The sequence below is a fragment of the Megachile rotundata genome, chromosome 7 (assembly GCF_050947335.1).
Source record: "Megachile rotundata isolate GNS110a chromosome 7, iyMegRotu1, whole genome shotgun sequence".
Lineage (NCBI taxonomy): Eukaryota > Metazoa > Arthropoda > Insecta > Hymenoptera > Megachilidae > Megachile > Megachile rotundata.
This window is the reverse complement of record NC_134989.1, coordinates 4,989,483-5,002,709: the sequence shown is the minus strand read 5'-3', so window position 1 is coordinate 5,002,709 and position 13,227 is coordinate 4,989,483. Positions and strand designations below refer to the sequence as shown.

The 13,227-nt window shown below is 33.3% G+C and overlaps 2 long non-coding RNA genes across 2 annotated transcripts in view; both read right to left on the bottom strand.

The window, feature by feature from the left end:
• Positions 1–543: 543 nt before the first annotated feature.
• On the bottom strand, positions 544–2,577 carry LOC105662962 (uncharacterized). Its single transcript, XR_001096448.2, has 3 exons — positions 2,128–2,577; positions 1,862–2,041; positions 544–750 (listed from the first exon to the last, which is right to left on the bottom strand). It is a non-coding gene; the product is annotated as an uncharacterized LOC105662962 (long non-coding RNA).
• A 7,369-nt stretch (positions 2,578–9,946) lies between these two features.
• Positions 9,947–13,227, bottom strand: part of LOC105662961 (uncharacterized) — a 103,054-nt gene continuing 99,773 nt past the window's right edge. Inside the window, exon 3 of the long non-coding RNA XR_001096447.2 lies at positions 9,947–11,084. This is a non-coding gene — a long non-coding RNA (uncharacterized LOC105662961). The remainder of the gene's footprint in view (positions 11,085–13,227) is intronic.

Genomic DNA, 13,227 nt, shown 5'->3' with positions numbered 1-13,227 from the left:
GTAATATACAAGGTTTTCTAACGTGATGCACGATTTTTCATTCGCTTTACCTATCTGATAAAGGTTTATAGCAAGATTTGTTGGTGCTTACATCATTTTATGGGGAAAACTGTTAAGAGTACAGTCAACTGGGAAAAATGTGGGTCTAGCTAATTATGGTATGATGGGACCATCTTTTCACACATGTGATATACAGGGTATTCTAACGCGATGCACCATTTTTCATCCGCTTTAGTTATCTGACAAAAGTTTATAGCAATATTTATTATTACTTACATTATGTTATGAGGAAAACTGTTGAGTGATTAGTAAACTGATGGGAATAATGTGGGCCTGGTTCCTTATGGTGTAATAGATTCATTTTCTCACCTATCTAAATAGAGGATGTTTTAATGCAACGCACCATTTTTCACTTGCAGCTATGTGATGAAAAACAATTTACAGCAAAAGTTGCAGGGTATAGAGGATACAATCATATCAATAAAAAAATAATTCGAAAATAATATGATGACAAAATTAATATATTAATAGCGAAATCGAGGTTATTTTGGGTTTTACAAATAAGTACACATGTCCTTAACTGCATTGAAGAGAATATCGAAATGATTTCAAAGTGTAACATGATGTTTTCAGTAATATATCAATTTGCAGTAGAGGAAATGTGAAATATTTAGCTCTTTGTTGTACTTGACTTTAAGACAGTGCAAACGGTACTTGACACTGAAAAGATTACTGAATGCAGCCACACGTCTGGAACATAAGAAAAACGCACTTTATTTAATTAGGTAGAGATAATACACAAACGTGTATAAAGTTTGAATTTCGTGCAAACGCGTGTGCATTTATATTCACTTCTTTATTTACTGTAACTGCAGTTTCTATGTTGCGAATCATGAGTTACATTAGCATTTCGAAATATTAGGTTGGAAACTATGAAACGGGCGTTGAATGAAAATAAAAAACGAAAAGCGCAATTTTTCACATTATTTATTATATTCAATTGAAATAATTTCCATTGGTATCTACGACTTTTTGCCAACGATTGGGCAAATTCAAACAATTCAAAGTCTTTTGTAATATCATTTTGGTTATCGTATTTCTTTTCTCGTGAATATGGAAGATGTGATAAAATTTCATATTGTAGAGAAGTTAATTTGTCAACAGTAATTGGAGCTTTTGCGGTCGATCATCTGCAGTTGCGCCAATTCGTCCGACACATAGGAGTCCAATTTTTTGACTTTATTTATTGCACGCAAATGTTTTAATACAGCTGTATGACTAGTTCCAAGTGTTCGACTAGTTGTGTATGGATCGGATTCCACAGTCGTCCTTAATTCCTCGTTATCAATATAGGCCGGTCGTCTTCCTCGCGGCTCATTGACGATATTCAAATTGCCAGAAGGAAATTTTTGGAACCAATATCGAGCATTTTTTTCATTGGTGGATCTATTTCCGAATGCCTGATTAATATTTCTTGAAGCTTGAGCTACGGTATGATTTAATTTAAACTCGTACAAGAAGAGTAGATGTAAATCGCATTTTGTTTCCATCTGGTTTAGGATAAAAATGAAATAAAAATGGGATACAAACACGAAAAAATTTTACAAAATGAGTAAGAAGAATACCTTTAAGCTTTATAAATAAAAATATCGAGCGCACGTTACAATGTATCTCTCTCAGTCGCAGCTGAACACAGACTAAACAAAAAATACCCGTTTCATAGTTTCCAACCTAATATTCCATAAAGAAATTATTAAAATGTGGGATCCACTAAGTGTTTAAACAATATCACCTTCATGTCGTACTAAATACATTGTCGGAAATAAAATAAAATAATATAATATTTTGAAAATCTACGTACCTTCTATTTTCGAAAAACTCTACAATACTAGACCCTGCCTTTTTAATAAAGTACCCCAGTAAAATATCTTCTTTATAATATATCTGCTCAATGAAACACCTTCTTAATAGAATGTCTGCTTAATGAAGCATCTCAACAAAATCCCCTAATAGAATATAAGGTTCAAGGCCGTACACGCATCTGAAAAAAAATAAGGTAATGACGAATACATTGAATAAACATCTACCGTTAAAAACGATACAAATTTAAGTCCCATCAATATTAACCATCAATATTAAGCGTTGACCATATTTTTTCTGGAGTACCGTATCTAATAGCCACGAAGGTAAATCACCCACTTACTACAATGTGGCATTACGTGATCTTCAAGTTTCATCGTCCATTTCTGAAACAGGCTGTACTCGGTTGCACCTCTTTTTTTCCTCGGCGAGGCGAGCCGCAACAAAAATTGCCGGTTACACGCTCTAATACGTTTTTTCGTGTCGTGCTCATTGGAGAACGCCGGTCGCAGCAAAATTTACCAGAAAGCCCCGGTGCATGCACCGGTCCGCGAGAATTTCCATTTTTTCTTCTTTTTTTCTTTGCTTAGAAAAGGCGCGCACACTCTGGCCGCTGAAAATAATCCAAAATAAGTCGCCGGTATCGATCGGGCCGTGCAAAAAGAAGGAAATAGTCGACGCCAGGCACACGCGGCCAGTTTGCCGTGTGTGTTTCAAGCTCACGCTACCACCGCAACTTGCCCGTACACACAAACGTGTTTGCTTCCAACCCCCGTTCAACCACCGGCCCCGTACCACGCTCCTTCACCCCCCAACCCATTCGGCCACCCCCGTGCTGCTTTTATGTTTCGTTTATCAGGCTTAACATGCAACTTTTCCTACCTATTCGACCGGTGTGCCGCCGCTGTTCCACGGACCACGATTATCGCGATGGGAATAGACGCCGCGCGGGGCAGCGCCCGCGAACGCCGAGCATCCCAGATATTACCAAAGACAATTACAACTTTTACAGAATATTAGATTTCTAGGGGGTTTTAGAAAGTTCGGGAGTTTTAAAGAGTTCAGGATTTTGATGTTAACGTCTTTGGAAAGTGGGGATCAGAATTGAAAATATGGGGGATGTTTGGAGCTCAAATGTTTCATTTGAGTATGTAGATAATTTATAATTTTACGAAGTAGTGATTGTTAATTAGAGAGTTGTAAAGTATATCGTCATAGAATCAGATGTCACAAGAATTGTACATGCAAGAATTGTACAATTCAAGATTTTGAGGTTAGCATCTTTGGGAAGTGGGGATCAGAATTGAAAATATAGGGGATGTTTGAAGTTCAAATGTTTCATTTGAATATGTAGATAATTTATAATTTGACGAAGTAGTGATTAGAGAGTTGAAAAGTATATCGTCATAGAATTAGATGACATAAAAATTGTACGTACAGATTGTGTACATTCTGAAAAAAAATGAAAGATATTGATAGGTTAGATAACGTGAATTTCTACAATTCATACTTTCATTTTTGCATGAAGGAATTGATAGATTTGAAAGATATCGATATATTTCTGGAATTCATACCTTTATTTCTGCATGAAGAAATTGATAGGTTTCAGAGACATGCAGAATTTTTACACCTCGTGTTTTTATTTTTGCATATAGAAACTGATAGACTTTAAAAATATCAACTATTTATACGATTCGTACCCCTATTTTTATATAAACAATTAATAGATTATAAAACTATCTAAAATTTCCATACCTTCATTTTTGCACTAAAAATTGACAAATTTTGAAGCGACCAAGAATTTGTAAAACCCTTATCATTAATATGGAAACAGATTGGTAGAGTTTATATATATTCAGAATTTCTATAATTGACACCTTCATTTTAGCATCCATTGATAAATTTTAAAAGTATCAAAAGTGTCTATAATTCATACTCTCATTTTTGCACTTAAGAAATTGACGAACTTTCAAGGGACCAAGAATCTCCAAAATTCATGGCTTCGTTTTTGCGCAAGTTAATCAACGATCGAGTAACACTTGGCCAAATTTTGATTAAAATAATGTAAATTGCTTCGAACGGAATACAGTGAAGTCAAACAGCAATTTTGTTTTTATTTTCAACGATTTTTTCGAGCGTACCGGTTCATCATTTTTTAATTCTTCGGAGCATTATGGCCTGGAGCTGTAACCACCGCTTTAGCTCATGATTTCATTTTGCATGCACCGTGGTTTCGCGATTCAACCGCTTACTCGTGATCGCTGGTTACCGTACGTTCTCGAGTACGTTTCTCTCAATATTCTTTTTTATTTTGTACGTGGAATTTCAATTCCCCGTTTCGAAGGTGAATGTCTTTTACGTGAAATGTTCATTACGTTTGCTGGAATAACGTTCATACTTCCGATTTTTCGTAATTCTGTTCAAAGTTTGGAGCTTGATTGCATGGCAGCAAAAATGTACGAATTATTCAATGTATTCGTTGTAGATTAAAGTACAAGAGTTGGGAAATTGAAGATTCGTTGATTTGAGGGATTTTTGAATTTTCGGAACGGGGTTTGATAGTTTTGATATTTGCTGATGTGGAGAACTTGAGAATTTGAGAGTTTGGATATTTGAGGCATTTTAAGAGTTGAGAAATTTGGAGAATTGGAATGTTGGGAACTATGGGTATGAAGTTTTAGGAATTTGGGAATTTTGAGTTTCGAGAGTTTGGAAATTTGGGCATTTGGAGATTTGGGGATTTGAGAATTTGGTAATTTAGAAATTTGGAGATTTGGGGATTTAGGGATTTGGGGATTTTGAGTTTAGGGAATTTATGGATTTGAGGTTTTGGAGATTTGGGGATGTGGAAATTTGGAGATTTAGGGATTTGAGGATTTGGGGATATGAAGATTTGGAGATTTGGAGATTTGGGGATTTAGGAATTTGGGAATTTGGGAATCTGAAAATCTGGGAATCTGGGAATTCAGAAGTTTAGAAATTTGAGGATTTGAGGATTTAGAGGTTTGAGAATTTGGGAATTTGGAAATTTAGGGATGTGAAAAATTTGTGAATTTGACAGGTTAAAAAATTGGAAATTAAGGAATTTTCAAAATGTTGCAATCGGAATATTGGGAAGTTTAGGAATTAGGGAATCTTGGATTTAGGAATTTGGGAATTTGGGTATTTGAAAATGTGGATATTTCAGAATTTTAAGAACTTTAAAAATGTCCAAATATTGGTATTCAAAAATTTAGGAATGTAGGAATTTACAGATTTAGGAAATTAGAAATTTAAAAATTTAGGTACTTAGGTACCTAGAAATTTAGGAATTTAAAATTTAAGAATTTGAGAATGGGGGAGTATGATAATTTAGTACTTCAGTAGTTTAGAAGGTCAAAAATTTCAGTCTTTGAAATTCTCTTAAATTGTTAAGCTTGACAAGTCGTATATTATAACATTATTCATAAACTTGAAAAATTTGTAAAGTATTCAAAAATTCAGAAGTCTCCCAAATTTGTAAACCTAAAAACTTAATAAATCAATTACTTCTTAAAAAATTTGAAAACTAAAAATGTTAAGGATTCAAAAACATTACAATTATCAGAGTTGTGAATACGACATGCACGTCAAAATGTCTCACTTCCACCCTAAGTATTTCACATTCGTACTTTCTGCTCTATTCGGCGCAGACCCATTTTCTTTCCGTCCCGAATGACTCGCATAAAAAGAAATCACATGTATTATATGTTAACGAGTACAGCCGTATACCACTATTATATAAATATTAATTAATCAAAATTCAGGGATAGCATTAATCCAGACGTGGAAACGAAGTTTCTGCAGGAAAATTAACAGCGACTCCCTGTGTGTTTGGTATCCCCGCTTTTGAGGATTTCGACGAGAAACATGCTCGTTAGCATTCTTAATAATACGTTCTAATGATTATCGCGATACAAAGATTTTTTTGCGCTTCCAAAGCAAGCGTAAAGGTTTTACAGCTCGTAGATCCGCTTCTCCGACGTGAATCGTTAGTTACTTTCTACTGTAAGCATCGTGCAACCTAATCTCATTGCACATGCTGCGTTTCATTCGCTGCAACATGGCATTTAACGTAGAAAAATGATGTTGCATGCTTTTCGAACGATAGCGCTGTTTCTGCTTGAAAAGGTCCGATGAATCTGGACTGAAGATCGAGAGTAACGTGTAATTTCGGTGTGCGTGTTGTTTAAATTAAATTGCGTACCCGTACACTATTATTTTAATACGATCGAGAAGTATTATTAAGATAACGTTGTAAAATAGTTAGCTGTCTTAGATCCTCGGTTGAGTTGGGTCATTGTTAACCCAACGTATGTTTCAATTTAATTTTACATTTCTTTTCATTTAATGTTCCTGCTAAGGTTCACGTACAATTTTTCTGCTAATTAAAGTATGATTATGTACTTTCTACAATTTTCTTGTCTAAAATTATTTGAAATCAAACCGTGAATCAGTGTCAGATTCTGTGGATCAAAGTGCAGGTATTCGTGTATTTGACGTAACGTTTGCAGCTTTTTTCAAGTACGACATTTAGTAATTTAACCTTCAGTGGCCATCGTCAAAGGAAATTACGTTAATATCAGGGGTGAAATTTCACCCGAGCGATTTCTTTTTTATTATAAAAGTCGATGGTCACGACAGAAGGCAACTAAATGTTATGCTATTACATTATTCAATATTTAATGGAAGATATAAAAGGTTTATGGTAGGCTCAAATAATTCGCGTGGGGTAAATTTCACACGTGATATATTTTTAGAGTTTTTAATCTAAAGAAATATCTGATTTCCTAAATGTGTTATAATAAAATACTTAAAATTGATAACGAAAGGTTAATGCTTAAAATATGCATTGAAAGTTCAATACTTAAAATATGTTAAAAATTGAGCAAAATATAAAATACAAAACAGTAAACTTTTAGAATGTTAGACATTTATTAAAGCAAGCAATAAAGTAAATAATAATATATGTAAAAGATATTAATTGACTACAGCTGTTTATATATTTATTGGATATCGAGTCATGTAAGAAAAATGTAAATTACATAATTTTATTAAAAAAGTGAAAAATCTCTCATAAATTATTAAATTAAAAATGAACAGAAATTTTGCAAGCGTAATTAAATTATTGAGAATTTGTAAAACGTGAGAACAAAAATTTGTAAAATGTTCAAATTATAGTACTTCCAGTCATCTGGAATTTAAAGAAAGAAAAGAACTGGTAAAAACGTATATTTACCACAAAAATGTGCAGTTGCCTTGAACCTAAAAACAGAAAATAATTGCTAGAAACATAAAGTTTGCACAAAATTCTGAAGTATAGTCACAAATTTCAAATGCAAGATGTTTTCAACTATGAATCACAGAGGCGTAACAGAGAAGCAGATTTTATTGCATGATCGCAGAAAAAAGTATGATATCATTTAGCAGTGGAAAACAAATGAATGTGCAATTGTTGAATGAAAGTCCTGAAAAATATTTTAAAAACTTGTCTCTGTTTATGACACGTGTTCAGTACTGTTCATTTAATTCAGTGCACGTTTTGACGTATTTCTTCATGAAAAAAAAATCTTACTTTTAATTTATGCATGCTTTTGTTTACTGCTGCTGAATGACATATCTGTTATTTCTCGACGTACTCATTGTTGAAAACGTTCTACCAACTGTAAATTTGATGATTTTAGTTTATTTTAATTATTATTGAATGTTGAATATTTTAATTTATAAATTTTGGAAGAAGAATTTTTAGGAATTGAATGAGTAGAAATTTTGTAATTTTGTAATTTTGGCATTTTGGAGTTTCAGAATTTTTAAATTTTAGAATTGTAGAATTTTGGAATTTTGGAATTTGGAATTTGGAATTTGGAATTTGGAATTTGGAATTTGGAATTTGGAATTTTGGAATTTTGGAGTTTCGAAATTTTGGAATTGGAGGTTCAGAATTTTGGAATTTTGAAAATATGGAATTGTAGAATTTGGGAATTTTAAAAATCTAAAAATATTCAAACATCTAGAAATTCAATAAATTAAGAAATTAAAAAAATTGAGAATCAAAAATGTTTTTTGTAAATCACCATTCAAATTTTCTCCAAACACGACATTATTCTAGTATAAATAATGTACATATGAACAACATATTATGCCGTATACTTATACATATCAAATGTATCTCAATAACTCATCTCAATTCAGAACTCTAAATGTCCAAAGTAATCATTGCGTCTTCAAAAATTGAGATTACGGAGGTTAAATCGTTAGTCGAAGGTTAAACAACAATACTCGAGAGGTTATTTTTCATTGGAGTAGTTGAAACGCTTTCCCACGGAATTTCGGTTAGCAGTTTATGGTGCTGTTTTTCTTTTCCTCCCCGCAACGAGGAAACTTTTGCAGCGAACGTTGAACGCGTATCTCGCCGAAAGGGGTGCGAAACGGGAACACGGGGAGGGCTGCGTCCACGAAAGAAGGCAAGTTTAAGGGTGAGAGCCGTGGATGTTAGGGTAGGTTGCGGCACGTTGGAATTCGGTCACTATTTTAATATCGATCCGCCCACCGTGTTCTCCCACCATCCTTTCGGTCACCCTCGTGTTCCTGCTTCGCAGAACTGACGTGTACAGGGTGCGATACACATGTTCACTGTGTACCTGCATGGATGTACACGTGGCCAACGGAATTTGTGCGATTAACTCTCGAATGAACATGCAACTTTATGGTTAGGTCATTTATTATTTATACGGAGATTTTAGATTGTTTTGTAATTAATTGGACTGACTTTGCTTATACATTTATTTAGTGTTGCAGGAATACAATAAGGGGAGTAGGTGTCACATTTCCATTTCTTCAATTTTCTTAATTGGATTCATTAATTTTATCTGAGAAAAATTATGTAGAGATTAATTCTCTGTTTTTTTAATTATCATACTGTTTAAATTATAAACTTTCATGATATGATCACATTATATGATCACATGTGATCATATTTACATACATTCATATTTAGATTGATGTATACGTTAATATACATATATGTACATATAGTGATAGTCATATCATTTGTTAATTTTGGTGTAATTTTGATATAATATGGAAGGCGTGGAAGCTTGGAAAAAATATTTTACAATAACTTTCTATGTTTTAAAATAATATAGTTCATCTAGTGAAATGCAACTTATATAATGAAATGTTATATAATTTGATATCAGTGTAACTAAAAGATATTAACAGTAAAATATGAAGGATATCAATTTTAAAATCTTAAGGTCCTAAAATTAAAAGCTGCCAACACCAAAATATGAAAATTTAATAAAGTAAAAACCTGCTAACAACAAAATATGAAGAAAGTTATCAACAAAAAGTGTTAGTAATTGTACAAATAAACGTATACAAATGATAGAACCTGCGTGACTATCTAAAAGAAATCCACCGTGCATTGCAACATATCGCACACTTTCGAGACACGTTTCAATCGCACCAAATTGAACAGCAGCGAAATGGCGCACCATTAGAGGTGGTTGAAAACCAAGAGCATTGTGACGAAATTAATCGTGTCCATTCTGCCAGCAGAAAGCTGTTGTAATTGTTACAGTACCGCGGTTCGAAACTTCGTTCGATCGGGTTGACGTGGCTGTGACGGTAACAGGAACCGTCGAGAAATACTCAAAACGTGTATCGAGCTCGGAAGTTGCAAATTACATGGCAGTTGCAACATTGTTCTAAGGTGTGCGGCAACTAACGTCCGTTTCGGTTACAAGGGGAGTTACACCCGTGACAGTTTGGTATTTTAGTCTTGAGGTCGACATAACTGAGCGTCGAAGTTCAAGTCAACTTGACCGAGCACGCTTAAAACGTGAGTCAAATTTCTATCACGTGTTCTTTGATAATGTTGCAGACGTGTTGATAAGGTTTCGTACATCTCGTTACATATACATATTTCTTATTACTAGTAAACTAATACCGAACCTGCTATCTACTCGCCAAACGACATATTCTGGTAAATAATCTTATTGTTTTATGTTTCTTTTTGTAGTTACATAACATTATATATTTATATTACATTTACTTTTACGTTACATCATATATTTTTACATCTTTACATTTACATTTGCGTTACATCACATTTTTTCACGTCACATTAGATGCTACATATTTACATTCAGAATTTTACAGTTGAATAAATGTTAATTGCTTTAACATACTAAGATCTTTCGTTTTTTCAAACATTATTGTACTTAGTAATTGTCCGTGTTCATACAGAATATATGTTTATATAAAATATTTTCTCCCTCTCTTACACAAGAATTTATTTTTACTAATGAATTCATAAATTGCAAGTTTCAGCTTATATAATTATGATTGCATACATTTTTACTTACTTATGATTGCATTCAAACTTATCGTTGTATAAGTTACAATTTGAGTCCCTTAATTGATTTAATATGATTTTATCATTTTTTAAGAGAACTAAAAATAGTTACATTCGTTATCGTCTTCTATTGCTTTTATTTAATTATTCCTGTTTCAAATTAGGTTACATTAAAATTGAAATATAAACACGAATAAACAAATATAATGAAGCCATCAATTTTTATTCATTTAACATTTATCGCATAAAACAGTTCGAATTTTATCGCCTAGTATTTTAATTTGTCCATATCTAATTTCATGTCCACATTCATGTTCACTAAACAGCAATAATTCGTCGACAATTAAAATTCCGCAAATTTCATTCGAAAGAAATTTCACAAATTCCAATAATTGCCGTTCCCCTTTCTATTTTCTATAACGAGTTCGGGATCTTTTGTCCGATAAATTGTAGCGAAAATAAAAAAAAAAAGAGCGTCGCACGCTCGTTATCCTCCGATGGAGGATCCATCGAATTCCATAGCACGGAAGCATTTTTTTCAAAGAATTATTTTTATCGGCGCTCGCGATGCGTCGATGAATGAAATTTGATAGAAAGGTCGGTGAATGCGTCAAATTCGTTGCACTCGGCCTCGATCACGTGTAACTATAAAATATTTTCGCTCTGCTTTTCATGCTTTGCTTTTCGATCGAATTTTCGAATGCTTGTGTGTTTGATATCGAAAAAACGTTCACGCGCGAACAAAAAAGAGAGAATATCAAGCCTCGATTGGCGGTGTTGTTCGTCAGATTTTATTCTTTGTTGATTTTCGTTTGGCACGAAATATTATTGAATGGGGTTGACGTTACTGAAAGAGAAAAATGACCGATTAGTCTATAGTTTCTAATTATTTAACAAACTAGAATTGTTTGCTGGAAAATTTCGTGCGTTTATTGTTATTGTTAGTGTACAGTATTAGGTATAAACGAGGACTATTGGAAATTAGAGAGTATGGGTGAGATCTTGAAATTTCAGGATGTAGAATTTACGAACTTTGAAATTCGATAAGTTTAGAAGGTCGCGGTGTGGGTATTTGGGTACTTATGTATTAGGAAGTTTGTAACTTTTAGAAATTAAACATTAAGGACTTTGAGACTTCTTGAATTTCAAATTTCGGCAGTTGGGATGTTTGATAATTTGGAGATTTGAGATATGAAAAATCGAAATTTGAAAATTTTATAATTTGAGAAAGTGTGAATTTAGGAATTTGCGAATTCAGAAATTTGGGAATTTGGGAATTATGGAACTTTGAAATTTTGGAATTTTGGAAATTTGAAATTCTGGAATTTAAAAATTTTGGGCTTTGAAAATTTTTGTATTTTGGCAATTGAAAATTTGGAAATTTTGGAATTTCGGAATTTTGGAATTTTGGAATTTTGGAATTTGAGAATTTTGGAATTTTGGAATTTGAAAATTTGAAAATTTTTTATGTTACGAGCCGGAGGGGTCACAGCCACGTGGCTGGGGGCTGTATTTTGGTAAAGGTAGTGTTACTAGGCTAACTCAGGTTTGTTAGTCAACCTGAGCGCCGAAAGAAAGTAGACGCGGGGACGAACCGACGTATGGCTAACGCCGGGTGTCGCAGGAAATGTTAATATTTGTGCTCGTACCAAAGATATACCAGTATACCTCGAGCGGCTAAAATATACCGACTGGTGGGTTGTTGGGACTTTGGTTATAATTAACAAAGGCAAAATTAAGTTTAAAATAAATGATTGAAAATATATTCTTCCCAAAACCGGTATTACAAATGTTCAAGTGTATTTGTCAGTTAAGGTGATGTTACAAGAATTGATCCTGATTTGAGTTTAAGTTTAGTTTGAATAGTTTCGGCTCCGACAAAGCGAGAATCTAATCCTGCCTAGTTTTAACGAAAAACAAGCGAAACGGGGACCCAAAAGTACTTTGGAAAAATGCCTAACAGTAAACTATACGTACTGTATGGTTATTAATGCTTGAAGGGGACTCTAATCCGATCTTGCTCAAAAATGACTTCTTTTAATTCAACGCGGTGATTCTAATTGTACTCGGACAGAGGTTCCACGTTAGACGACGTTCACGAATTAAATGGGGCCGATGCGTCTTCTTCACAACCCTTTTTATACTCCAAAAATGGGTAGAAAACGAGTAGTGGTGGAAACGGTGGGAACGAATCAACGCGACATTTTCGTCTAACGAATTTTCATCACGTTGGTCCGAAGACGTTAGATGTTCCCGAGCGAAGCCTAGTAAGGAAACCCTGGTAATTGGAAAAGCTAGGCAAGACTAAACTCCCTCTTTGCGGTGGTCTTCGACTATGTTCGAATATCCAACTCCAAAAAATAAAAATCATCGGCGTACGTAACATGGAATTTTGGAATTTAAAGATTTGGAAATTTTGGTTGGGTTCTTTGGTTGGGATGACCACCGTTGCAATCGCCAAGTCAAAGGCTTTCTTTTGATATATAAATCAGTTAAATCGGAGGGTACCCCATTTTCTTGAACTTAACCGAAATTTTGGAATTTTGGAATTTTGGAATTTTGAAATTTTGGAATTTTGGAATTTTGAAATTTTGGAATTTGAAAATTTGAAAATTTGAAAATTTTGGAATTATAGAGTTTTGATATTTGGGAATTTGAGAAGTTTGGAATTTTGGGATTTTGGAGCTTTAGCACTTGAGAATTTGAAAATTAGTGAATTTGAAAACATGGGAATTTAACAGTGCAGAAATTTTGTAATTTCCATATTTCGAAACTCCGAAAATGTAACAATTTATAAATAAAAAAATTTCTGATTTGATCATATATAAAACATTTTATTTTAATAAGAATACTTCTTTTAAAACTTCTTTTATTTAAAATGTACACTTTACTACTCAAGGAATGATCAAATGCGTAGAAATATTCCTGAAAATTTCACATATCGCAATAACATTCAAGTTATAATAATCAAGAACATATTCACTGATTTG